We start from the raw sequence: 27,150 nt of genomic DNA, 5'->3' as shown, positions 1-27,150 counted from the left end.
TATATAGGCTTTATATTTATGTATTTTATGATATGCACTACAGAGTAATTTATTAATAAACTGTGTTGCAAAGAAAATGCTGGATACTTTTCAAAAAGTTTGCTTATGTTTTTTTTTTTTGGTCATATTCACTTAATTATATATGTAGATTTATGGTTAAAAGTATTATATAACATATTACAAATCCACATTATTACAATACTCATTATAAATATCGATAAATACTCATTATAAAGCGGTCTTGTAAATAACCGTATGTACGCAAGTTTAAAAGGAAGCGTTCCCCTGCTATTGTTTATTTTCAGCAGGGAACATTTAAGATAATGATTTAAATTAATTATTAGTCATATTTCATTATTATTTAGTTTTTTTTTTCACCTCTCAGTATAGCAAATTTAATGTCTTACTCGAGCGAAATGATTTTTAAAATAACATTATTATTTATTTCAGCATACAGTTATTATTTATTCTTTGTTGTGAACGATCTTTTTAGATGTTTGTTATTTTAAACTTCTGAGAAGAAATTCAGAGCAAAGTAATCAAATTTTCAAACTTATTATTGAATGACAGCTTAGAATTTAAATTTGTCGGTTATGGTTGTCATTAGAGAGCCTTCGTGAAAACATATCGTCCCATTTTCTGGCGAGGAGGAGGGCAAAGCCGGGAGATAAATAATTTTATCAATAAGCTTTCATTTTATTATTTAATTTGAGGGCTCACAAATACATTTTAGAATACATTATTGCATTCATGCAAAAACACGTATACCGTATATGTATCAGTACAAAAACTAATTTTTTTGCTTGATTCCAGGGGAAATTTGCCCTTTTCCCTGCGCACGCTCATACTCCATATTTTATACCAAAAGTGATTAAACAAACATTAGTGGAATAATTTGTGTGAGTTAGATAAGAGTGTATATATAACTTTTCCCTTCATAATTAGTCCAAAGGGATTTCAGTCCCTGAAGGACTATTGTTTTCGTTTTGCGATTTTGCGTCGGACTCATAAACGTCGGTTCACTTTTCAAACTGTTGCCACAAAATGTTAGAGTCCTGCATTATATTTGAAGAAATTAAATAATGAAAAATCTGCATAAATGATTGTCTATTTCTCGCATTGTGATAAAACAATGGTACATAGAGCCATCGAATTTTGAATGACGAAATCCTACTGCGAATATGGGCATCTGAAATCCCAAATTTGGAATTTGTTTTATTATAGATTTTATATTTTGTAAAACTTTAACGAATTTTTGATTTACAAACTCAATGCTTTAAAAGCGAGAAATGGCAACGTTATATAGAAAAAAAATACTTTTATCTCCAGCTCGCGAGACTGTGTATATCGGAAATTCTAAAGATGTGCTTAATTTAACATTATTTTGCGATATTGCTCTTGAACTGAATTTTATGGTTTAAGTGCAAAGAACATGATATTTAATAAATAAAGGTAACACTCAAAACGTTAAAAAAACGCCCCTTTGGACGTGATTTAAAATCTGAAAAATTTCAGATTTTTTTTTTTTTTTTTTTTTTTTTTTTTTTTTAAGTGGATCGTAATGCGACGAAAAAATTGTGTCATATTCTATTTGCAACTGAATTCGACTTGTACTGGCCCAGTTATTGCATGAGAAATAATTATTTTTTATTTCATATATTGGTTGATCTTTACATTATGGTAACTTGGTGTTTTTTTGGCGAAAATTTAGCGACCAACTCTCCTACAGCAACGCTCTATTTTTTTTTTCCCGCCGCCATTTTGTCTTCACGAAGTAAAGACATGTTTCTTTTCTTTTTATCTACTGAACACTTCTTCCAACAATCTACTAGCCGAATTACACTTATGCTAGAAATTTTATCTAACAAAACTGCTTAATCATGACAAACATTCACTGCAAAATTGGGAAAAAGTGCACAATACATACTCCTTACGTGTTTTTCAAAATAACACATACACATAAACCATGTACACGCCGACTTATTTTTACTTAAAAAAACATCCCAGAATTACACAAAAATGGCATTGCGTACACTCTTCACTATATTCATGTACACTGCTTTTTTCTCATAAATTAGAAAAATTTCACGAAAACACATGACAATTTTCTGAATCTTTAAACCCGGTAAAAAGAACATATATGAAATTACTTGATCGCGAAAAAGTTTATACCCTTTCCAAATATGAACATTTCCACATATAAAATAAATAAAATATCCAAAAACTTTTACCTCTAAATCATCTATTATATTATACACGTCACCAACGAATTCATACCGCAAGCATTACAAATACTTAGTGTCAAATATTTAAATTATTTCCATGCACGTTTACTTCAACTTAAACGTATATCAAATTCCTACAAACATAAAATTCACAAAATAACTATAATTTAATTAAAATATCACTAAACCATGTACACGTCGACTTATTTTTACTTTAAAAAACATCCCAGAATTGCACAAAAATGGCATTGTGCACACCCTGCACTATATCCATGTACACTGCTTTTTTCTCATAAATTAGAAAAATTTCACAAAAATACATGACAATTTTCTCAATCTTTAAACCCGGTAAAAAGAACATATATGAAATTACATGATCGCGAAAAAGTATTTACCCTTTCCAAATATGAACATTTCCCCGTATAAAATAAATAAAATATCCAAAAACTTTTACCTCTACATTATCTATTATATTACAAACGTCACTAACTAATTCATACCGCAAACATTACAAATGGTTACAAATACCTAGTGTCAAATATTTAAATTATTTTCATGCACGTTTACGCAAATTACTTTACTTCCACCTTACATTTAGAACAATGCATAAAAATAATATCCTCAAATAATTAAAAATACTAACTTACCTATTCTTCTTCTATTCTTAAAAATTAATTCTTCCTATTCTTAAAAATACTATTGATTATGTGTCCGATAAACTTTTCTTATTTCTGTTTGAGGATCTTTAAAATCATACTTATAGTTCACACCAAGGTACCAGGTAAAATAAATAACTTATTAAAACATCTTTACTTCTATCTCGCACAACCTTAAAGAAACACTTATTACTACGCCTTTCAATCCCACTAAATACCCATTTCGAATTCACTTTAGTTAGGGCCATGGGATCCAAAAATTAACGAACACTGTTTCACACAACACAGAATAAAGCCAAATACAAAATTTCCAGATTTTTTGCCGATTTCCCCCCTTTTCCGATTAAAGAACCGTAATTCGTCCATTAATATCACATGACATATCCCATGATCTCTCATTTCCCTCACACAAAATAATGCGTAATCGGAACTGAGTACTGCTCACATTATTACCAAAGTCCCAGGTAGTAACCTTTATCGCCTCCAAAATGTCGCCAAACTACCAGTTACCATATTCTAAAGATCAGCCCATATATTTCTTCATGTGTTTAATTATTTTATAAAATTAACTTTAATATTTTGTTAATATTCATATTTATATTTCTTTTATGCTGAATGGCAATAAGTAGTTCATATTTATATTTAAATTTCTTTATGCTGAATGGCAACTAGTTCTCGTTCTGATTCATGATTGCTAGGTTTTGGTTTCAAAACGTTGCTCGTAGCGTCGCATTTCGATAGCCGAAAAATAAAATGCAGTAACTTAGCTATTTGTTTATAATTCATGCTGTTCCTAGTCATAAATTTATTTTAAACATTAGTAGCCAAGGCTACAGACTAACAGACGGCAAATCAATTATTTTTAAAATGTCACTGATCAAAATTCGTTACAAGTAGTTTCTTTTATCGATATAACTCAAAGAATATTTTTAAGGAATGAATATTTAAAAAAAATTGCTGTGATGTGTATGATACATACAATTTAATGTGCATATTTATACATATTTTTCAAAAGTAACATTTTGCAGTAGAACAAACAGGAAAGCAACAATATTTGGGAATATTCTGAAGAAATTCTGGCTTTTTTTTTTTCCAAAATAATTTCACAAGTTTTATTTACAGTTTTCCTGATATGTATACATTTTTTAATTTATATTCTTCCTTCACCAAGAATAGCCGTATTTTCGTTTTTGTTAATGAAATAGGCTAATACAACGTCGTTCGATTTACGTGAGTGATTTTATGTGAATTGATCACAGTAATATTTTTCTGTTAAATGGTATGGCACAGACTCACACATAACATTATATGTTATGTTAACACTATTCTAATATAACGTACTTGTATTTTTCGCATCTTTATTTTCATGAGATTTGGTAAAATTTTTCGCATAGAAAAGGGAAGATTGGGTATATTAAATGAGACCATTTAAACTGAAAAGCGAACAACACATACGGCTGTGATTCGTTCAGTATGAAATCACTTAACTTTCTCATTTAAATCTCTCAGAGATTTTACGCCGAGGGGATGGATGGCTGGGAGTGATCACTATCTGAAGTGAAATATGACAGGAAAGTATATCTGAAAGCATCATGGAGGCATGAATTTCATCGATAAGTAATTGAGGAGCGTTTTAAAGAAAATCTGATTTATCAAGTCATTACCGTTGGTCTGTAAGATGTTGAAAATATCGATGAATCCTGTGTGTGAAGCAGGAAAGGATGATGCATCAAACCAAGAACGCACCGTTGAAAAAGCATAATCTTATTTGTCTGCTGATCTTGCTCTTTACAAGAGAAACTACGCGCGGATATGGAAACCCTGCTTGACGCTGCTGGCTAGCTGAATGATCCAGGCCAAGTTGCTATCATTTCATTCACGTTAGTAGATCTGTAATCGCGTATTTTTAAGTGTTCATTTTCTTCTGTTTTTCGCATTTGTATGTCTTTTAATTTAAAAATTCAATTTGAGCTATAATCGCATTTTTTAAAGTATTTATGCTCTTCTGCTTTTGTATTTGTACGTTTTTTAATTTAAAAATTTAATATGATATTTAAAAGGAAGAATAAGCATGAAAGCAGCTCCGCCCCCGTCTCGAAGAAAAGGCGATACTTGAATTCTATGTCAGAAAACTGAAATTTTAGATAAACTGAGAAATGGCACATGTGTTTCATCTCTTGCAAAGGAACTAACTATCAATGAATCAGTTATAAGAACAACACGGGAAGCATGAAGAAAAGATTCAGTCTAGTGTCCGAAGCTTCAGGTGATACTTCGGCAAAGGTTATTTACTCAAGTTTCAAGATGAATACCTCGGTTGGAAAAAAAAAATTACTATCTTTGAACCGAGAATCAAGTAAACGAAAAAGGTTCAGTTGTGGATTGTGCTGCTGTTCGAAACAAAGTTTTAGATTTGTTTTCTTTCGTTTTAAATAAAGATGGCTAAGCTTCAGAGAAAATTGACTTTCAAGCAAGCAGAGTTTGGGTTGAGAGCTTTAAACGTCAGCTTCGGAGAGAAGCTGGCTCTGCAGATAAAGAAGCAACACAGAAATTCAGACCTTAGTTTATGAAATTAATAGAAATAAAGAGTCATGTTCTGCAACAGGTTTTCAATTTAGATGAGACAGGCCTGTTTTATAAGTGAATAGGACAACGAACCTCTATCGTACAGACGCAAAAAGTTGTCCCAAGTTTTTAAAGATAGACTTAGTTTACGTTTTGGTGGAAATGCATCCGGCAACTTAAGGTGCAAGTCTGTGCTCATTTGTGGATTTAAAGGTCTCATACATTGCTGGGAAAATCATTTGAGCAATTGCTGTTTTGTAGAAGTGGAATAGAAACCCATGGATAACAAATGGCCATCTTTAATGACTAGTTTGACTGGGTTGCTGTCTTTAAGGATTGGTTTGACTGGTTCATTGATCAAAGAAGGCAAACATTACTTTGAATAGCAAAATCTGAACTTTAAAATTCTCCTAATTCTCGATAATGCTTCAGGACACCGTGCTGAAGTTCTCACAACATTGCATTCAACATGTAGAGGTTTTATTAATTCCACCGTGCACCACCTCTGTAATTCAACCAGTAGATCAAAGAGTCATAAAAGTATTCAAAACCTATTATTTCAGACATGTTTACGTCTTTGCAAATAAAACGTTAGACGAAGAAAAGCACAACATACTAATGTCATTTTGGAAGCAGTTCAACATAAAACACTAGAAATGATTAATCTCGCATGGGAACGGGTGAATTCTTCAACGATAAATGCTTGCTGGACAGAAGTTGTCAACAGTTTTAAAGAATTTCCATCGATTGAAAATGAAGCCAAGCAAATCGTGCAAATTGCAAAAGCAATGGACGGCGAGGGATTTTCGAGTGTGGAAGAAGGACAAATCGGAGAATTACTCAAGAATAATGATCGTGAAATGACAAATGGAGAATCAGGTGATCGTATTACACAAGCTGAAGATGAAAGCAACGATAGTTGAAGAGATAAAAAGCCTTTAATGCACAAGAAGTTAAACGAATTGTTAAAAAATTGTACAGGAACTGTCTGATATTGTAATGGAGATTGATTCAAATCAAGAAACACTTTACGAGAGGTATTGAAAAACTTTGCACGCCTTATCGCGAAACGTTCAATGAGGTGCGTCAGATATTGTCGCAAGCAAAAGTCACCAGCTATTTTAAAAAAGAATTGTATATGTATGCACTTAATCTTTTCGACTAACATTTGTTTCATTTTCCCCTTTTAATATTTAGGTTTGTATAAATTATACTTACTTTCGTAATCTGAAATTTACCTGGCCCGTTTTTACTTCCTTGTACGAAGTAAAGAAAGTATTGTAATAACAAAAAATTCCCGGTATCATATTTCAACGAAAATATCCATTTTGATCGCTATGTAATGCACTGTAACGATGTTTTTGCGTGACATCCGTACGTAAGGACAGAATAAAGGACTTTTTTTACCCAAACGGAATTATAAAACTGATTTAAAATGGATTCAGAAGAGATTTTTTCGTGGCGTCTGTACGCGCATATATACGTACAGAGGCTCTTGCATAACTCAAAAACGAGTAGCCTCAGAACGTTGAAATTTTGTATATAGGACTACTATACTATGTAGTTGTGCACCTCCCTTTTCGGTTGCAATCGGCCGCACCAAAAGAATATGTATACCGACTCTGTTACTCGGCTCAGTGAGCTCAGTTTTTTTTTATTCTATACTTTGGTAAATTGTGCATTTTTTGCTTAAAGCAAATTTAAAATTATTGAAATGCTGCTCTTATCTTCCGGTTAAGGTTTTTATGTCTTTAGTTAATCAACATGCAACAGTTGTAGAATTATTAACAATTTAAAAGTTGTTTAAGTGCTGATAAGTCTATTTTTTTTACTATAGCAGCCATATTTGTTTAATTCAGTTTGTGACCTTCAGTGACTTTTTGGCGGATGGGACCAAAAATAAACTTTCATTTTTGTCCACTGAAAAATCTGCCATGTTACCTGCTGGCCGAAGTACTTATTTTTGCGTAGAAACTCTAAAATGAAATGTAGCAAAAAATATGTATAATTTAATATTCCGTACAAGGAAGTCATGTGGTGTATACATCATATTTTTTTCATAGAAAGTTAGCCTACTTGCGGCCGAGCGATAAATTCGCTGAACGCTGGTAATTTGTTCCGAGGTTCGAATCCCGGCGGACGAGCTGGCTGCATGGGCATTTTTGTGGTTTTCCCCCCATGTATAATATATATATGATCCAGTTTCCGTTATAAAATCCTCCATGAAGGCATTTCTCTCCTTAGGCAAATAACCGTTGTGGGCTTTCTCGTAATCCAACAAACCAAATCATAGAAAGTTAACTTTGTGGAACGCGATTTTGCCGTGTACGCAATGTGCTACTATTAATGTAACCCTCGCATTCGGCAAGAATTTCATACATCTTTGTCGCTTTGTTTTTAATCGTGGTAACAATGAAATATTTAAATTAACTGATATAAAATTTTAAGTATACGTCATTTTTCCTTGACTTATTCATCGATGTTTCTTTATGTAGCTCGAACAATCCTTTTTCCGAACGTCATTTCTTTTTTTCGGTAGCAACCCTACCAGTGGCCATTTCAAACCAACAGGAACAGGCTGCCTGTATGGTTAGATTTCGTGGTTTTATCCTTTTGTATTATGAGTAAAAGCCAGTTTTCCTCAAAAATTCCACCGTGAAGGCATCGTTGTCCTTAAGCAGACAGCCTTCGTGCGCATTGCCATATTCAAATTACCTGATCTTCTTTTGATAGCGTCTGGAAGATGTACATTAGGATTTTGAGAAACCGAAAGGACAATGTGGGAGGGATGCTTCAGAATGTATAGGAATTCCAAGTCGACTGATGGATGAATGGAGAGTCCGGTTCAGTTGCTGATGGGATTTACTTAATTCCTGTGCCACCTGATAAGCATGTTTTAACTGGATTAGAATCTCTTACTTCCGTTATTAGTGCTTTAAGTTCAAAAAGCAACCTCCTTATCAGAACGGCACTGGAAATTTTTTTGTCTTGCGGCTAAGTTAAAATCTTATTGAAAAAAAGTGTTATTTATGTGAGATGAGTAACTGAAATAAAGTTACTTTCATTCTAATTTTTTGGCTGATCTTTGGAATATGGTAACTGGTAGTTTGGCGACATTTTGGAGGCGATAAAAGTTACTACCTAGGACTTTGGTAATAATGTGAGAAGTACTCAGTTCCGATTACGCATTATTTTGTGTGAGGGAAATGAGAGATCATGAGGTATGTCATGTGACATTAATGGACGAATTATAGTTCTTTAATCGGAAAAGGGGGGAAATCTGGAAAAAATCTGGAAATTTTGTATTTAGCTTTATTCTCTGTTGTGTGAAACAGTGTTGGTTAATTTTTGGATCCCATGGCCCTAAAGTGAATTCGAAATGGGTATTTAGTGAGATTGAAAGGGGTAGTAATAAGTGTTTTTTTAAGGTTGTGCGAGATAGAAGTAAAGATGTTTTATTAAGTTATTTATTTTACCTGGTACCTTGGTGTGAACTATAAGTATGATTTTAAAGATCCTGAAACAGGCGCACATACGCTTGCTTTTTATTTAGCGGAGGAAATAAGAAAAGTTTATCGGCCACGTAATCAAGATTCTGAAGAAGATTAGGTAAGTTAGTATTTTTAATTATTTGAGGATGTTATTTTTATGCATTGTTCTAAATGTAAGGAGTAAATAAAGTAATATGGTATTATTGGAAAATTGTTATTAGCAATGATTTAGTTTAAAGTAATTAGGATTGTAAGCTAATTTTTATTAATTTAATGTATGTGCTTATTTATATTTTAAGTACTGTTTTTGAATTTAATTATATTTTAATTAAATGATAGTTATTTTGTGAATTATATGTTTGTAGGAATTTGGTATACGTTTCAGTGGAAGTAAACGTGCATGGAAATAATTTAAATATTTGACACTAAGTATTTGTAACCATTTGTAATGCTTGAGGTATGAATTCGTTGGTGACGTTTATAATATAATTGATAATTTAGAGGTAAAAGTTTTTGGATATTTTATTTATTTTATACGTGGAAATGTTCATCTTTGGAAAGGGTATATACTTTTTCGCGGTCAGGTAATTTCATATATGTTCTTTTTACCGGATTTAATGATTCACAAAACTTTCATGCATTTTCGTGAAGTTTTTCTAATTTATGAGAAAAAAGCAGTGTACATGGATAAAGTTAAGAGTGTGTGCAATGCCATTTTTGTGCAATTCTGAGATGTTTTTTTAAGTAAAAATAAGTCGACGTGTAAATGGTTTATGTGTATGTGCTATTCTGTAAAACGCGCAAGGAGTTTGCGATTGTGCACTTTTTTCCCAATTTTGCAGTTAATATTTGTCATGATTAAGCAGTTTTGTTACATAAAATTTCTAGCATAAGTGTAATTCGGCTAGTAGATTGTTGGAAAAAGTGTTCAGTAAATAAAAAGAAAAGAAACATGTCTTTACTTCGTGAAGACAAAATGGATTGAATTTAAACTGAAAATGACCGTCAAGGTCTTTAGTCATTGATTTTTAAGTTGACAATCATCAGTAGGGACCCATCAGCGGCCGAGCGGTAAAGTCGCTGAACGCTGGTAATTTGTTCCGAGGTTCGAATCCCGGCGGACGAGCTGGCTGCATGGGCATTTTTGTGGTTTTCCCCCCATGTATAATATATATATGATCCAGTTTCCGTTATAAAATCCTCCATGAAGGCATTTCTCTCCTTAGGCAAATAACCGTTGTGGGCTTTCTCGTAATCCAACAAACCAAATCATAGAAAGTTAACTTTGTGGAACGCGATTTTGCCGTGTACGCAATGTGCTACTATTAATGTAACCCTCGCATTCGGCAAGAATTTCATACATCTTTGTCGCTTTGTTTTTAATCGTGGTAACAATGAAATATTTAAATTAACTGATATAAAATTTTAAGTATACGTCATTTTTCCTTGACTTATTCATCGATGTTTCTTTATGTAGCTCGAACAATCCTTTTTCCGAACGTCATTTCTTTTTTTCGGTAGCAACCCTACCAGTGGCCATTTCAAACCAACAGGAACAGGCTGCCTGTATGGTTAGATTTCGTGGTTTTATCCTTTTGTATTATGAGTAAAAGCCAGTTTTCCTCAAAAATTCCACCGTGAAGGCATCGTTGTCCTTAAGCAGACAGCCTTCGTGCGCATTGCCATATTCAAATTACCTGATCTTCTTTTGATAGCGTCTGGAAGATGTACATTAGGATTTTGAGAAACCGAAAGGACAATGTGGGAGGGATGCTTCAGAATGTATAGGAATTCCAAGTCGACTGATGGATGAATGGAGAGTCCGGTTCAGTTGCTGATGGGATTTACTTAATTCCTGTGCCACCTGATAAGCATGTTTTAACTGGATTAGAATCTCTTACTTCCGTTATTAGTGCTTTAAGTTCAAAAAGCAACCTCCTTATCAGAACGGCACTGGAAATTTTTTTGTCTTGCGGCTAAGTTAAAATCTTATTGAAAAAAAGTGTTATTTATGTGAGATGAGTAACTGAAATAAAGTTACTTTCATTCTAATTTTTTGGCTGATCTTTGGAATATGGTAACTGGTAGTTTGGCGACATTTTGGAGGCGATAAAAGTTACTACCTAGGACTTTGGTAATAATGTGAGAAGTACTCAGTTCCGATTACGCATTATTTTGTGTGAGGGAAATGAGAGATCATGAGATATGTCATGTGACATTAATGGACGAATTATAGTTCTTTAATCGGAAAAGGGGGGAAATCTGGAAAAAATCTGGAAATTTTGTATTTAGCTTTATTCTCTGTTGTGTGAAACAGTGTTGGTTAATTTTTGGATCCCATGGCCCTAAAGTGAATTCGAAATGGGTATTTAGTGAGATTGAAAGGGGTAGTAATAAGTGTTTTTTTAAGGTTGTGCGAGATAGAAGTAAAGATGTTTTATTAAGTTATTTATTTTACCTGGTACCTTGGTGTGAACTATAAGTATGATTTTAAAGATCCTGAAACAGGCGCACATACGCTTGCTTTTTATTTAGCGGAGGAAATAAGAAAAGTTTATCGGCCACGTAATCAAGATTCTGAAGAAGATTAGGTAAGTTAGTATTTTTAATTATTTGAGGATGTTATTTTTATGCATTGTTCTAAATGTAAGGAGTAAATAAAGTAATATGGTATTATTGGAAAATTGTTATTAGCAATGATTTAGTTTAAAGTAATTAGGATTGTAAGCTAATTTTTATTAATTTAATGTATGTGCTTATTTATATTTTAAGTACTGTTTTTGAATTTAATTATATTTTAATTAAATGATAGTTATTTTGTGAATTATATGTTTGTAGGAATTTGGTATACGTTTCAGTGGAAGTAAACGTGCATGGAAATAATTTAAATATTTGACACTAAGTATTTGTAACCATTTGTAATGCTTGAGGTATGAATTCGTTGGTGACGTTTATAATATAATTGATAATTTAGAGGTAAAAGTTTTTGGATATTTTATTTATTTTATACGTGGAAATGTTCATCTTTGGAAAGGGTATATACTTTTTCGCGGTCAGGTAATTTCATATATGTTCTTTTTACCGGATTTAATGATTCACAAAACTTTCATGCATTTTCGTGAAGTTTTTCTAATTTATGAGAAAAAAGCAGTGTACATGGATAAAGTTAAGAGTGTGTGCAATGCCATTTTTGTGCAATTCTGAGATGTTTTTTTAAGTAAAAATAAGTCGACGTGTAAATGGTTTATGTGTATGTGCTATTCTGTAAAACGCGCAAGGAGTTTGCGATTGTGCACTTTTTTCCCAATTTTGCAGTTAATATTTGTCATGATTAAGCAGTTTTGTTACATAAAATTTCTAGCATAAGTGTAATTCGGCTAGTAGATTGTTGGAAAAAGTGTTCAGTAAATAAAAAGAAAAGAAACATGTCTTTACTTCGTGAAGACAAAATGGATTGAATTTAAACTGAAAATGACCGTCAAGGTCTTTAGTCATTGATTTTTAAGTTGACAATCATCAGTAGGGACCCATCAGCGGCCGAGCGGTAAAGTCGCTGAACACTAGTAGTTCGGTACGAGATCCGAATCTCGCGAACGGGCTGCCTTCATGGTCGCTTTCGTGGTTTTCCTCATGTGTAACGTGTATACGAGACAGTTTCCCTTAGAAAGTCCTTCACGAAGGCATCCCTCCCCTTAGACAGAGATAGCTTTGGAGCGCTTTGCCATAATCAAGTACACCACACCACAGTCATCAGCACATAATTATAGATCAGCAGTGTAAGGGGATGCAGTAAATTTACGTAGATTTATTAAAATTAAATAGAAGGGCACAGTGCCCACCCGATTACTGGTGACTAATGATTAATAGCTTGACGGTTACTAATTTGGGACAATGCAATGTTTCGAGCATTGGCTAAACTTTCTAAGAACTGGTGGGTGATAAATGCATGGTAGTCTACCGTAACACTCGAAAAATCTGGAATGCATTAGTTAAGGACTCCGTTCTTCCTCGGAAAAAATTATGCTAATTTTGGTTTGGTTTATTTGATTATAGCAAATCACTCGAAAGCTATCAGCCTAAAGGGAAGGACGCCTTCTTGGAGGACTTTCTAAGGGAACTGGCTCGTATATACAAATATATAATTTTTGATAAGAATATAAAATTTATTCTTATCAAAAGAAATATAACAGAACGCTGAAATTTCTCTCAGAAATATTTGTACAAGTGCTCACAATATTACGCAGTAATAATCAATAATTATACTTTATACTACTAAAAACGTTAAACACAACGTAATACAAAACGCATCTAAAGAGAAAGGGAATCTAAAGACAGGGGAAAACCACTGAAACGCTTATGCAGCCAACCCGTTCGTGGGATTCGAAACTTGTACCGATGTTCAGCGCTTTTACACCCGGTTGCTGGTGTACCATTTACACAGACTCTATTTTGGTCAAAACTTTTATGTAGTGTCTTTGACTTTAAATGTATATTTTGGCCATTAAAATCAAAATGAAAGAAGTGTCAGAAAGCAATCAGAAAGAGGCATCGATTATATTTGATTAATAAGCATACCAAGAAGAGAAATATTTTTTGCGTATACTTTCATTGTTCAAATTAGTGATAAACCATGTTTTTTCCGAAAATTATATCCACATATTTTCATGAAACAAAAAGTGGTAACGTTCTTTTATCAGGACTGAATCCAGAAATGTATGTATATATGCATGTATATATGGATGTATGTGTTCATGTAGGCAAGTATATATGTGAGCATGAATGTATGTGTGTATACATATACACATACATACATGCACTGGCGCATATTCATACATTTCTGAATTCAGTCCCGATAACAGAAAAGTACCCAAAAATAACACTCACTCAAGGAAAATTAAAACTTCATTAAATTTTTAACAATTTATTTTAAAATAATATGTTGATTGAACTGAGTGTTTTACGTCAGGAACCAGTCGTCTATAATTTATGACAAGCTTTGCAGTTTTTTTATTTTTTTATTACGTACTTGGTTCCTTCCCGCCAGGTATTTCTTGGCAATTGAAGTAACTTGGTGTTAAATCAAAAGTTCGATGTATTACGATTGTTAGGTGAAAATATAACATTACGGGGTAAAGTAATTCAGAATTCCTTATTCCACAGACCTGAATTTGTTTGCCTTAATGGAGCAAATATTTATATAGATCCATTTTTAATCAATTTAAAACGCATTAAAACATTTAATGAAATCTCTTGATGACACATTTGCTGGTAATGAATCCATTATCATTTGAAACCATATAAGGAGGAAACTGAGAATGCACGACCAAATGAGTAATTAGAAAAATAACATTAAATTCAAATTAGTGAGAGCTGTAGAAAAATGTATACGCCTAGTACTAAATCTTTTAAATACTAAAATATTTCCTTAACACTGATTCTGTATTCTGTTATTAATTAAAATGTAATCAGTGCATCGTTATTTTTGTACCTAGAACTTGAAAATGTGCCTGTATTAAAATGTAGGGATATTGCTGCTTAAATTATATATTATTCTTTTAGGATCTTTTGAGTTATAAGACAATATGCGCCAAACACATTTCGGTTGAAAGATATTGTTGCGTGCGTACGGGTTCGTAACAGATTGAATGCACAAGTCTGATAAAAAGTTAATAAAATTTATTCTTATCAAAAGAAATATAACAGAACGCTGAAATTTCTCTCAGAAATATTTGTACAAGTGCTCACAATATTACGCAGTAATAATCAATAATTATACTTTATACTACTAAAAACGTTAAACACAACGTAATACAAAACGCATCTAAAGAGAAAGCTAATCCAATCTCACGCTGTACTCGCAATAATAACAACAACTGGAGCTGAGATGTCTCTCTCCGGCTTTTTAAAGCTTTTCAATCGGTCCCGAGAGAGTTCTAGTAATTTCTTTGCTTCTCGAGCTTTCTGGAAAGGAAAAGAGTAGAATTGCGGTTACAGCTAACATAGCAGTCAATTACATTTATTCAAATTAAATATAAATTACCGAGATAAACTTTTATTCAATGTTAAAAGCGCGTGCTCTCACATTTTTACTTTTTCGGCGTAGCTTTTTCTTAAAATTTATCACGCGCTGCATTGCACGGGGAAATAAAACAACTTTAATTATAATTCTACTAAACTTAGTTATCTAACTACAAAATTCGTAACAATATGCAGCAGTGTTGCTTATTGGCCACCGTTAAATTAAATGTGTTGTTTTTATCCTTCTAAGAGTGCTCTTGTTTTCAAAGTAAGCTCTCTTAATGAAAAGATTTTAAACTATGTCATTCTATTGTATTCATTGTTTATTGACATAAATAAAAATATATATATTTCTTATGTTTAGAAAAAAATTCTTTGCTATAGAAATAAGCTAATGACTGTAGTATGTTTTCTCGCAAGAGGCATGTACTCTAGAAAAAATAGTTTGGCATGTGTTGTCCTATACTCCTCCCCTCAAAGGATGATTTTTAAGGGAAAAAAACGCAGTTGTATATTTTTGAGAAAGCGGTATTTATTTGGTGCAGTGGTTAGCGAAGAGTGACTGCTAGTCTGAGGCCAAGGATGTGGGTTAGAATCCCGAGTATTAGTTGTTTGTTCATGTCCTTTCCCGTTCTGACCCATGTAGTATCGGTCTACCCCCAGAGTTGCACCATGGCAACATTTTAGGATAAATGAATTGATGAGTTCTGGGAAAAGTCCTTGCCCGCCGCCACGAACTTGCATCTCTCTCTTTCTGTATATAAATTCTGTCTAATATAAACATATGTTTGAATTTCTAGAAGTATGAATTAAAATTTGCATGTGGAATTTTCACTCGAGGTGCATCATTATGTTATGTACTGCACTAAATTAGTTAAATGATTCCGTTATGATCTTCTTAATTATAAAAGGTTTCCATGAGAAAATTCAAGCGGAAAATGTTATATATAGCTGAACCCCTCAAGAGCGTTGAAAGCCGTCCTGACGGGAAAGTGATTAGTGACGCTGGTTGGCGTACCGAAAAACCCGGATTTGAATCCCGCAGAATGTACGATTGTATGTAAATGTATAGTGTCTTTGCGGCATGGGGGGGCTCAAAATATGCGTCCTCTTGAGAAGTTAGACGTAGAGGAAGAGCGGTAGGAGACCTTCGCATATACTGAACCATCAAGTCGGACTGTCACCAGTGTGGTGCTTTGGCCAATGGCAGATGCATTCTCGTACTTTTTGCCACGATTATAATTCGTGGGCTGGTTCTGATTACATCAAGCAAGTGAGATTAGTAACAACAACAGAGCTTTGTTATTTATGTTCATAATTTGTTTTCCTCCGTAGGTTGACTCCTTCCCCCCCTTCTTTCAAATATGAAAATATTTTTTCATGTAAATTTTTGACGATTAAATACTAAGAATTACAAAAATAGCAAGTTTTAAGCGTTAAACTTCTCACACAAAACGTAAGAAATCGTGGAAAAGTCTCGCATCTCTTTTTAAGAAAAGTGTGTGTGGGGGGGGGATACCAAATGCGTTCCATCTTATAAAACCTGCTCAAAGGAAATCTTTGACCTGTGACAGTGCAACTGGTGAGTCTTTTCTTTTAATGATTCAGTAATGACTATTAACTCCTCCTTTTAATGACTAGGTATTTCATTTTTTCTAATGGTTAAAGATGATCATTTGGTTTTAATGGTCGGCTTCACGAAGCAGTTTTAATCATTCGATTTATTGGAGACAAAAGCACTGATCGAATGGACTCGCCACCTGCATCTTCAGACATCAAACCTAGCAATACTTGTGAGACTACCTCGAAAGAGAGGTAGTTGCCCTTTGTTTTCCAAATATCTTTAACCCTTTACTGTTTATGCCTGTTCTCAGTCATAACAATGCTCTAACCGCTCTGTTCGTATTCATGATGTCTGCTTTCGATCACCATTCTGACTGTATATTAATAAGTCTTCTCGTTAGGTAAGTACTTTTCTACAAACTTACAAATTTTGTCTTAAGTATAAAATAATTATTTATTTCGTTTGTCCACTAAATAATTTAACAAGGATTGCTTTCAAATGGGGGAAAAAAGCTTTATTTAGCTAAATGTATTTTTAGTATTTTTAGCTCTGGAACGCCACTGATATAAAAGTACTGAAGGAGGTTGCTGCTCTTCCCCCCGCCACGTCTGACGCAAAAATACCTATTTAATTTTACATGTCAATGCTATCAAACTAAAATGTTTAATTTTTTTACAAAAATTTTATTACGATTTTTTATGTAGCTAAACTAAGTAAAATTTTAATATTTTGACAAAATTTTTAATCTCAACGATTAAAATATTTTACTAAATACAAAAAATCAAAGGGTTTTTAAATTCTGGTAAAATATGTAATTAATTTTTCGGCGTGCCATTAGCATTTTACTGTACACATGAATTTATTCTTGAAAATAAACATACACTGGTGGCTTCTCAACAAGAACCAGTGCTCTAAAGCAGGGTTTCTTAAACTTTTTTCATTCGCGACTCCCCAGGACCCCCCCCCCCCCCAATATTTAGAAAAATTTTGTAGCACTCCATAAGTATTGCGCAAATCCGACACACGCGTGAGGGAAACTGTTAACTTTTTCACTTGTACTGAAATATACTATTGCAGATTTAGGTCATTAATTTCTAATTTTAAGACATAGAACAATGTGAAAATTTTAAATAACTAACAGACGAAATGACAGCGTTACGTGCAAAGCAAGGAAAATGAACGTTTATATTATAAAAAAAAATGCGTCGAAATGTTTCCTTTTTTTACTTTGTCTGTATTGTCTTAGCTTTATCTATTTTCAGATACATTGTGTAAAAATATTTTGTAATTGTTAAATTGTTATAAGTTAAAGAAATTTGAAAACTGCTAAAATTTTTGGCGACCCCTTTCTGCAGGTTCCGCGACCCCCTTGGGAGTCGCGATTCACAGTTTAAGAAACTCTTCTCTAAAGAAGTGGAAACGCAGATTGTGATGAAACAATTTGGGCACATCTGAAATAGTAGGAGTTTTATAACTAGAAACATGCTGATCTAATTGCACAGCTCTAAAACTCTGCTCAGTATTAACAAAATATACAGACTTATACAAATCGATTGAACAACCTTAGTGGCTATTGTAAAACGTTTCCTTAATAATGGTTAATAAAGAAATGCAAATTTTGAATGGGATGCATAAATTTAATGACAATGTTCTTCAGGTTGAAATTAAATCAAAAGATAATTCAATTATATTCCTTCGAAACTGGTTTAATGTTTTTACTTTCGAATTGCATTTTAAAACTACTGATAAAGTGGATAAAAATCCTTAATTTATACAATTCTTTGCAATAATTTATAAAAGACTATTGGGATGTACAAGCATTTAATAATTATATAAAGGAAAGATAAGGATTATTGGGAAGTTTCGTGTTTAAAACTGCAAACATGATTGCCGAGAAGAAAGCAGTTTAATAACTAATTTCAATAGGCACACAATTTATTGAGGATAAAGATTTCTTTATCAGTTTCTGTGTTATATGATTAACAATATACGTTTAACAGGAATAGGCAAAAGAACTCTGCATATAATTCTGTTTGCATTATGCAGCTTCCGAGTACGGATTTTTAATTAATTCAGAAGTATACAATGAAGCTACCGTTCGAGAAAAAACAGGCTCTTTACTTAATGATCGCTGAAAATAGATGTGTGAAAATGTGTGCATTTTAATGATATAAATTTATTAGTAGATGGAATATTGTCAAAAGTTGAATGTGCTCTGAAAAAAATAATTGAATCAGAATACGAATCCACAATGGCCGCTATCATAATAAGGGCGCGATTACGTTATTTTGGGTATTACTTGAACCAACTGCACCGGGAAAAACATCATTTTGTATCCTAAAGGGAATTAAAAATTTTTTGAGATCATCTTTTTGGTAATTTAAGTTAAATGATATTTTATTCATAACATACAATACATTAAATGGACTAGATCAGTGTGAAACCATGCATAGCGTAAAAGGAAATACTAGTGGAGAAAATTGTGGGTAATTTTTAATCTTTTTTCTGCTTTATGTTTTCAAATATATATAAACCATTTTTTTATATCATAAGTAATGTTCCGTTAAAAATATGTGGAATTTCATCGTCTTAAAATGAAGTTAAGTGCTATGAAAGCTATTTAATTATTGCTCAATCCAGTGCGGTGAAGATACAATTTTTTTTTTTAAATCCAGGACGTTCAACCTTGCTGAGGTGGTCACTATGTCAAAACTAGTTTTTATATTGTAATAAACGAATCGCTGGTATTGATCAGATTACTTCATTAAACAATATGAACCCGAGCGGGTTCATATTGTTTAATGAAGAATGTGAAAAGGAAGATAATTTAATTCGTAAGCAAGCGGGGAGAAAAAGGCAGAGAGACAGACTGTCTTAAATGTCCTCACCTGAATCTTCTTCACATTTTTTTCCTTAAAACACTGTTTCTTAAACTGCACGCATTTTCACAGTTGCTGTTCTCATGTACTAAAAGTGGCGCTTTGAGGCTATTTTTCAAAAGTGTCCGAACTATTATCGTTGTAGATTTGCTAGCTTTGCTTGTTCAACTTAATGAATGATCTAATTTGCAATGGTAGCCGCAACTCAAGAAGGTTTCAGCTGACTGCAAAAATGTTTTATGTACAACCAAATTCATAGTTTTTTATGTTCTAGGGACACACTATGAGAAACTACCTGTAGTTTCTGAATATTTTCAGGAATTCTCTCACAATTTATGAGTAGTATTAATAGTATGAAACTGACGTTTTCTTAGCTAATTAAGGAAGTGTTATATATCGAACTTCATTGTTATTCTTGATAGCTATGGTATTGTAAATTGGTTGAGAAGTTTTCAGGGAAAAGGCTGGCTAGCTTTTGTTTTATAGGCGAATAATTAACGAAATTCCTGATATTACTTAAAGTGACAGATCTGTGAAGACAGTCATCATGATGGGCTTCATTTTTCTTTTTAATTGGCAAAGTAGCACTAAGGCTTAATTTGACAAATTAGCCGTGATGAAAAATTTATGACATTTTCAACATCTATGACATGCATCTTGAATCACCATCTTAATAACACAACAGCTCGGCCCCAAATGATCTCAACTTACAACCTTTTTTGCAGCGACAACGTGCATCATCTACTGTTACTTTGGCTTCATATTTACGACTTATGGTGTGATCGCCCTCTATAATGGTGGAGGAAATTTTGGGGGAGGAAACTGGAGATTCAGGTAATAAACAGTCAGTCACCTTTTGCTTTTTGTATTAAAGAAACAACTGAATGAGGAAGCAAAACTCCATGTTACATTTTACGTCCTGTTTGACGATCGGTGGAACGACTCTTGAGTACGTAGTATGATTTTCTTGAGAGAACATTTGCGCACCCGGAAGGCCATCGTACTTAGATAAATTGGGGAGAGGGATTTGGAAAGATTCTTATCGTATCCCATTTAGATCAAGTAAAGAATGGGATTTGTTTAATAAGTACCACCTGGGAAATTAAAGGAGGTAGGCAGTACATTTATTTTTATTGCAATACCTGTTCTTGGAAAATGTAATGAAACTCCAAATATGAGATCTAACTGTGGAAACCTCAGCCCATTTGAATGTTACATAAATCCTGGATAGTTGAGGTGGCCTTTCCCCCCCCTCCTTCTGTGTAAGTACTGCAATACAAATGATGGAATATTTATAGATTTCTTTTTTTTTTTTTTTTTATTATTTCCCGTCGTACTTTATTTGGACAGAGGTTATACAATTAAAAACGATTTTTATTTCCCTAAAATAAATATAAGAGATAAAACTAAACGAAGAAATGAAAAGTCACACTCAAAAAATGAGCACGAAATCAACTAAAAAGTCTCTAATAAAGTAACTGAGTGTAATTTATGTTGCTCATTGCAACGCAAAAGTATTTTGCGGGGAGAATAAAACTGATATAATATCAAACGTAAAAAAGGTGCTTTTATTTTATGGTTAAGAAATGAAACAACGATTAGTACACTTATACAATTCTTTTTCTAAGTTTTAGATTTATTTTTATTATCTTATTATTTTTTCTTTACTGTCTCTTCTATATTCATCGGCTCCCACCAGGATAAAAATTAGTTAACATATATGAGAACAGAGTTCTTGAAATTTAGGAGAAGGTTTTGACAACCACCGCCTTCGTACCATTTTCGCCCAGCTCTTAGAGTTACCTAAATCAGCTGTTCTTTTTTGCTAGCTGTGTTTGTTGCTCGCGCGTTTAGATAGACTGAACTAAAGTTTATAATAGGACACTTTGTCGTGTGATTTGGCTATTTTAACTCTTTTAAGTTTCACTTTGACGCTTCTGTTCTAGAAGATCACACAAATAGCGGAGATTCATTTTGTAAGGTACGAGCTGTATAGTTGTTAATTTAAAATCAGCAGATTTGCTTTAAAACTTTTTATTTTCATAATTATTTCACTAGAACTTTAAGACGAGGTGATAATTAGTCTGATTGCACGGAGCTAGAAGTTAATTTTTTAATGCTAATGTGTCGTACACTTTTTGCTATACTTCTATTGGTAACTTTAAGCTACCATTGGTATTTATAGACTACGTATCTGCCAAATATCCTACATATCTCACACATATTCATTAAAATGGGGCACACCAGCGGCCGAGCGGTAAAGTCGCTGAACACTGGTAGTTCGGTCCGAGATTCGAATCCCGTGAACGGGCTGGCTGCATGGGTGTTTTCGTGGTTTTCCCCCATGTGTAACGTGTATACGAGCCAGTTTTCTTTACAAAGTCCTCCCTCCCCTTAGGCAGATAGCCCCAGTGTGCTTTGCCATAATTAAATACACCACACCACCACATCATTAAAATGGTTTTAATAACTCATTAACGGTGGAAGGCGGTAAGAGCAATGAATCTTAACAGCAAAGTTATTGAACCCTGTGTCCATATCAACAAGCCCTATGAAGATGGAAGAAATATTTACATGTCTTTCTTTTCAATATGCGATCTTGGACATCCATGCGGATAGTGTGATTTTTTTCCCCCCTAGGGAAGGGAGCTAATGATATTTCAGTTTGAGTCGAGACATCTCAAATCTTTGTAATTTTCGTTTTACCTATTCATGACTTTCATGTAAATGGGTTATTTTAAACGCTGTTACTTCCGTGTAGACACGATGTAGAAAAGCATCCATACTTTATCCAATATTCGAAACTTGGCATTTCAGCTTAAGCTTAAAAGTAAATATAAGAGATAAAACTAAACGAAGAAATGAAAAGTCACACTCAAAAACTACGCTAACAGTATGTTTATACCTGCAACTACCAGCTTAAAAATAAAAGTAGTGAGTACACAAATATTTATATGCTTCACTGTTGTTAGTAGTCATCGACTTATCATGTAAATGAGTGCGTTAAAAGTAAGAAATTGGTTAAAAGTCGTCACTAAGTTTTATGAAATATTAGAAAAATAATAAAAATTTTGAGCATTCACTTTTTTATTGCGTAAATACTTAAAAATTTGTAAAGGTTACCGTTTTTTCAACGACGCATAGCGTAAAAACTTATATATTATATGCTTCACATACTGTTGTACTTGATTTTTACTTACCATGCCATTATAAATTTTCAGCGATGTTTGCAGAAAATTGCTTGCTGCATACTTTTGGATCGTAGCATATTAAACAATTTACTCGTATATAATGATATTGGAAATACGAATATATATAATCCTTTTTGCATGTTTATATACTAAACTACTTTTTATGGTCCTGTATAAATATTGCTAAAAGCAAGCATTCATCAAATGATTAAAAAAAAAAAAAGCCTACAAATCCTGTCCAATGACTTCTCATTTTCTGAAACACGAATGTAGCACTTAACCATCAGTTTACGGAGATTAAGTATCAAATGGCCAGCTGGGAAGCGTAACCTGTTATCAGATCATCTTTACCTTTTGAGGAATCGAATGTACTACCTATTTCTTGCAGACAAAAAGTATTATGCACTTGCGTGTCGCGGTATCTGAAGTAAATAGGAATTGAGTTGAAAATTACATGTATCAGAAATGACAGGCGACAAGCACGTTGAAAATGGCCGTGCTTGAATCTTCGATGAGTCACGCAATTTCCGTGCATTCGATGAATAAAACTCTTTGGCAGTCTATACTGTGGAATTCTCTTCAACTTTTTTTTTTTTTTAACCTTTGCACCAAATCTGGCAGTTAACTTTCGCTTCCAATAATTATGAAATGAAAGTTGTTGGCTAATCCTGTTTGACATATCTAGGTGCTAACAAGTTGATTCTAAAATGACTCGATCGATTAAAAATATTTATACATTATAATAATGTTCGATTAAAACTAAATCCAATAGTTACATTTGACCTGACTTTCATTTCTTTATATAATTTTTTGGACAATTGCTAAGGACGGATCACAAACGGCTATAAAGCGCTTAAAAGAGGAAGTGTGGTTGGATGCCAGGTGAAGTAAAATAATGCCATTAGGATATAACAATAAAGATAATTTATTGTGCTCTGAAATCCAGAAGGCTTTGAAAAGTGTTCAAGTGACAAAATGGTCATTCTGTGCTGAATGTGTATGTATGTGTGTGTGGGAGGGGGGGGGGAAGTGCAGTTACCGTCTGAAGGAATTCTCACGTAAGATGTAAATGCGGAATATGGCCACGATGGAGGACGATGCATGATTCCACACATCGTATCATGCTTTGCACAACATTATCCAGTAGCTGTTAGGGTAATTTATCCCATTCCTTTGTCAGTGTACGGATAAGGTGTCCTTGTTTATTGGAGGGCATTGTTGACCAGCAAGGTGTTTTCCCAAAGCATCCTATATATTTGCAATGGGATTCAGATTTGAAGAACGTGCTGGCCATAAAAGGTATTGAATATCCTCGCTTATTAGACACTCCTGGACAGCAACTGATCGATGACATATTGCGTTGTCGTTCATGAAAACATAGTTATCACCGACAGCACCACGGAACATGAGATAGCAGAATATATCGTTGGCCAATCATTTTCCCAGGTGGAAGCACAAAGAGCGACGTACGACCGTTGATTATGATCGTAGCTCTTACCTTTGGTTTAGCCGTTGGGTATAGGAACAAAAAAATTTCATAATGCTATGCAGCAAAAGTTATTAAATGGGTATAGCAGAAAAATAAGTTATATGAAAAAATAATATACCGGAATGAGTTTCCACCGTTAAAGAAGAAGGCTAAAAAATGAACTAGTTCCTCATCATAGATAGTTGCAGAGAATAGGTCGTGGTTAGGTTAGGCTATATGAATATGGCAAAGCACACGAGTGCTATGTACCTAAGAGGAGGAATGCCTTCGTGGAGCACGTTTAAAGTTAAACTAGCTCTTATTAACGTTACACATTGAAAAAATCGTAAAAATCATAAAAACCATTCATGCGGCCGGCCCAGCCTAGGTTCGAATCTGGGACGAACTACCAACATTCAACAGTCTTTAACGATCGGCCACTGGTGTGGCGAATAAGTAGTGGAACAATGTAGAAGGTCGTTAGCAATTTATGAAAATGGTTTTCTATTTAAATTTTCTCTTTAGTATTTTGAGATTAAGACTTGGCATTTTCAATATAAGTGTCTACTACTATTTTGTTTTGATCGGAATACAGAATAAGAAATTTATTTTGGAAATGATTCCTAAAATCTATAGATGGGTCGAACGTTACGTAAAAGCACTTTTCAATGAAAAATTCTAGTATAAAAATCGAGGTGATTGCATTTCAAATAAAGGTATTTTTAATATGTTAAACTTGAAAGGGAGAAAGCGTATAGCTGAAAGTAAACATGAAAAACGGCCGCGAAAATGCATTCTGAGACTGTTCTAGCGCGGATAAATATCACGAAAGTGAAGTCTTTGATCCTGAAAAAAAATCCACAAATTCAAAGGTCCCATCTGAACAAAAATGTCTTCTGGCACTATAATTAAAATCATCCACAAAGATTTGAAGTTAAAAAAGTTGCTTACCGCAAGTTCATCTGCTTTTGCCGAAACATACTGCGGGGGGGAGGGGAAGGAAATAAATTGTAGAAAATTATATGAGGAAATACCTACCTGCTCATGAATGGAAATCTGTGTTAACGCTCGATATGTCGTAGGTATATTCTAATGATAGTAATTAAAATATACAAAAAATATGAATTTTCTATCGCTTACTTGACGAAAACGATCATGCGAAATGTCGTCGTTAATGTACTGAAAAGTTCTCAACGGGATTCATGATAGTTGCAGGATTTTGCTGTAACGGTAAATTAAAAAAGTTTCGAGTAATCATCATAAAAAATTTCAAGTATCAGTACAATATTTCAGAACCAGTTTTTGAAGACAAAATTTGAACCTTAAACGGAATAAAGTTGAGCTGCAGTAGCTACACATCTAAGTCAACTGCCAACTGGAAAAAAAAAAAAAAAAAAAAAATATATATATATATATATATATATCCCATTTTAATGAAATACCTGTAAAATCACCTGACGCTTCTTCTATAGACTTTTGTGCTTTGTATACAAGCCTTAAGAAGAAAACAGCGTCCAAGAACACTGAATGGACTTTTTAAAACGATCCAAGAGGAATGGGATAAAATTGATACGACGGTGCTGAGGAAAATTTTATTTTTATGGAAAATTCGAGCTAGCGTTATAACCAAGAATCAAGGCCATCAGACAGAAACAATCTGCCCCCCAAAAATATGCCTTTTTTATGCATAAAAATTAATTTTCGAAGTGGTTCTCGTAAACTGCAAACGACCTTCTGTATATTGTGGTTTGAATGGTTCTCAATCAGAAAGTAAGACACAGTTTGAAAGTGAGCCTGTATCCATTTGAGAAATACAGCGAAGTATGAAGAAGCCGTATATCGATCGCCAAATGTCGTTTACCCTAATAAAAATTAAGATTCTATCTATGTAACCATTGGAATAATACCATCAAAAGCAAAACGTGTACTATAAACAGGGTGATTGAAGTGTTGCTGAACACGTTTTAATTTAAAACAACGATTTCAAAGATTCTCAGAAGATATACAGGTCAATTAAGGCTGTTAGTCCGGCCAGTAAGCTTCGTGCGTGAAGATAGTATGTCCTGATTTGTTCATTCATAGTCAGTCGCAAGTGCATAGTTGTGCAAATTCCTTGAATGATAGGACAATACTGACATGTATTTATGACAATAGTGAGTGATAAATATGTGACAACATTGACAAATAAATATGTGTGCATGTTTGATTCATTACGTTAGTTTAAATATCCGACATATCCTACAAAGTATACTGAAAAACTTCACTGCATAAGCATGGGTAATAATAAACTTCAGTGCGCAGAATGGATAATGAAGAGCAAGAAAAATGGTACTATTTATAAAAAAATTGCATTTATATACATATTTAAGTACTTTTTTCATGTTACTCATAAGAAAATTTGTGCAGTTTTATAAAATTGCACTTTGCTGCCTTTAATTTTAAAATAAAATTTTAGATGAATAGGGCAATTGTTTTATTGGGCCAATAACTGCAATCTGGCTTTATTTTGTTTAAGGGTATCTGATTGTATTTAAATACTAAAGGCATGCGCACTTTTCTTTGTTTCGTTATGCTTTAATGGAAGAAACATGTGCAGCTTCCTTTTAAAAAAATATCAATCCTGAAATATTATACCTCTATAATTCTACCGTAAAATATTTCATCGCATATGGTTAATATTTTGGTTCTAGTTAAAAATAACTTGTAGCATACTCTGTACAGAACTACTTGTATCGTAGAAGGTTAAAAGGGAAATAGTTAAGTGCCCAATAAACACATAGCTTCTACATGTGAATACCGGATGAAAGTGAATAAGAAAAATCTGAAATTATATATTCGTAAGAGTATTTATTACTGGTAAAATAGAAAACGGTAGCAGAATAACCAGTACTTCGGTTGTCTGCAGACTATGCTGCCATTGAATACAATTGACAAATACATCGCCCTCAAGACGTCAAAAGCGTTATATTCATTGTTTGTAAGATTGACCACTCCTAGAAAAGAAAACAAGGTAAGCTAAAACACTGAAATAGCAGTCTTGTGACTGTGTCTTTATTCGTTACCTATTCAAAGAATGTGTTCTTTTTCTTTTTA

At 33.3% G+C, this 27,150-nt stretch overlaps 1 protein-coding gene across 2 annotated transcripts in view; it reads left to right on the top strand.

Moving 5' to 3' along the window:
• Positions 1-27,150, top strand: part of LOC118191059 (ankyrin repeat and BTB/POZ domain-containing protein 2) — a 224,805-nt gene that overhangs the window by 463 nt on the left and 197,192 nt on the right. The window lies entirely within an intron of this gene.

This window comes from Stegodyphus dumicola, chromosome 1 (genome assembly GCF_044657685.1).
Source record: "Stegodyphus dumicola isolate Sdum_Otavi_A_Nest chromosome 1, ASM4465768v1".
Classification (NCBI taxonomy): domain Eukaryota; kingdom Metazoa; phylum Arthropoda; class Arachnida; order Araneae; family Eresidae; genus Stegodyphus; species Stegodyphus dumicola.
This window is presented reverse-complemented; position numbering and strand designations above follow the sequence as displayed.